Raw genomic sequence first — 2,593 nt, 5'->3', positions numbered from 1 at the left:
CATGCTTCGTTCAGTTACGTATTGCTACATAATCTGGCTCCTGCCTACCTTCAGTTTCCTGCCTTACCAATTCCACTTTTTTCAACAATAATAATAATACAATAAAAATACCAATAGCATTTATAAAATAAACATGTCAGAACTATCATATAAATGCTTTTGGTAAAATACATGTAACATGACCAATTACCTTATTCACTATTTTTAACTGTGCAGTTTGCGGCTTTAAGTTCATTCACATTTGCTGTACAACCATTACCATCACCCATCTCTAGAACGTTTTATCTTCCCCAATTGAAACTCTGTAACCATTCAGTTCTTAATTTCATTCCCTATCCTCAGGCCCATGGCAACTACCATTCTTTCTGTCTCTATGTGGTTGACTATTCTAGAGAAATCTCATATAAATGGAAATATCTGTCCTTTTGTGACTGGCTGACTTCACTTAGCATATTGTCTTCAATACTTTACTGGTTGATGCATGTTTCAGAACTCCCTTCTTTTTAAAGGTTGAATAGTATTTTATTTATCATTCATCTATCAGAGGACACTTGGGTTGCTTCTACCTCTTGGCTATTGTGGGAATAAAGCTGCTATGAACATGGATGCACAAATATCTATAGGACACCTCACTTGCAGTTCTTTTGGATATATACCTAGGAGTGAAATTGAAATTACTGGGCATTGATAACTGTTCAATTTTTTTTTTTTTTGAGGAATCATACATTTTCCCCAGCAGCAGCAGCAGCAGCAGCAGCAGCAGCATTGTCACGTTCCCACCAGCAATGTACAAAGGGGGTTCTGCTTATTAACTTTAGGTAATAGGTACCTAGAATAGGTAATCGCTTGAGTGGCCATAAGGATGCCCTGATTACGTATTATATCTGGGTGTGTCTGTTAGGGTACTTCTGGATAAGATTAGCATTTGAATCAGTGGATTTAGTAAAGTAGATTGCCCTCTCCAGTGTGTGAGCATCACCCAATCGGTTGAGGGTCTGAATGGAACAAAGGCAGAGAGAAGAGAATCCACACGGTTTATTTCCTACCTAACTGATCTGGGACACATCATATTATCTTTTCCGGTCCCTAGGCTGTGATTTACACTATGGGCTCTTGATTCTCAAGCCCTTAGACTTGAATGAGTTATACCAACTAACTCTTCCAGCTATCATAGTCCTTCTACATTCCCAGTTTACATCATCATTCTGAAGAAAGCCATATTAACAACTTAAGCACCTTCATTTTGGGAATATTCATAAATATCCACTCTCCTGGGCTTGACCATGCCCAGCAATAACAGGTCATGTTCAAGCCCAGGAAAAAAAGTAAAGTCAGATTTGAAGAAACATTCTGCCATTTCCTCCCTGTTCCAACCTTGGGTCTGATTTAACATTCTTACTGAAGTGATTCCAGTAGAAGTTGGCTGAAAGATCGCTTAACCATATTATATTTCTTTATATAAATACTTTTCCTTATTTTTTCCAAAGGTAAGTATCATTATTTTGTTCATACATGGATTTTATTTTCTGGTGCTCAAGTCAATACAATACTAAATCAAAGATAGGACTAGTCAGATATTTTTAGGTAAAGTTTAATTTTTAAAATAGACTTTAATAAGAAATACTTCAAATAAATATCATGACTTTAAAATAATATCATTGTCGTTTCTGATGATGAATTAAACATATGGAGTTTTTAAGGATATATATGTTTTGATTTTTAAAGAAACTATATACACTTAGAGCATCACAAAATTCTTATAAGTCAGGTATTTTTAATGTAAAGCTTTCAGAAGCACATATCAAATGTTGAAATAAATTGAAGACATGGTTTTATTCTCTGATCATCATTGAAAGTCTATTTTAGAAAGAAGTTAACACAAAAAACAGGATGTTACATAGATTGTTGCTTCTTTTCCAAACACTTCTCAATATCAAGCACTTGAGCAATAGCCTTTGGAGTCGAGTCCAGGACCAAATACATTGAAACTCCAACTTCAAATAGAAACTCATAATCCTGTTAGAAAAATTTATTTAATTAAAGAAGAGACAATATTTTTAATTTCAAGGAAATGGCTAGGGCAGTAATTACTGATGCCCCAGCTTTCTCAACTGGTATACTATTCATATTTGAAGCTAAAAAAATTTTCACTTCCCTGGAAGTGCTAATAATAACCCACTTGTACCCATTTTCCAAATACCCCAGTGTTTGATATGTGGTAGAAACATATTACTCTGACAGTTCTGTCACCCCAAATCATATAATTTTCTTTTGCCTTGATTTTCACTACTTGTAATTATTTGTGTTAAATTTAGTATCACATTATAGAGTTTGCATTATAAGCTATTTATTTCCTCTAAGATATTTTGTCTACAGCTAGTGAATGCTAATACTTTTGGGGGGTGTTTTGTTTTAATTTTTTTGCATATAGTTGACATACAGTGTTACACGATTTCCAGGTGTACAACAGTGTTAGATAACATGAGGCTTGACTCCACCACAAAGTGATAGCTACCATTTCATGTACATTTATATCACAAGTAACTCATTGACTATATTTCATATTGCTGTCTCATTTATCTCATGACTTTTT

This window comes from Canis lupus, chromosome 7 (genome assembly GCF_003254725.2).
Source record: "Canis lupus dingo isolate Sandy chromosome 7, ASM325472v2, whole genome shotgun sequence".
NCBI classification, from domain to species: domain Eukaryota; kingdom Metazoa; phylum Chordata; class Mammalia; order Carnivora; family Canidae; genus Canis; species Canis lupus.
The sequence above is the reverse complement of the archived record's forward strand: the minus strand, read 5'-3'. Positions refer to the sequence as shown.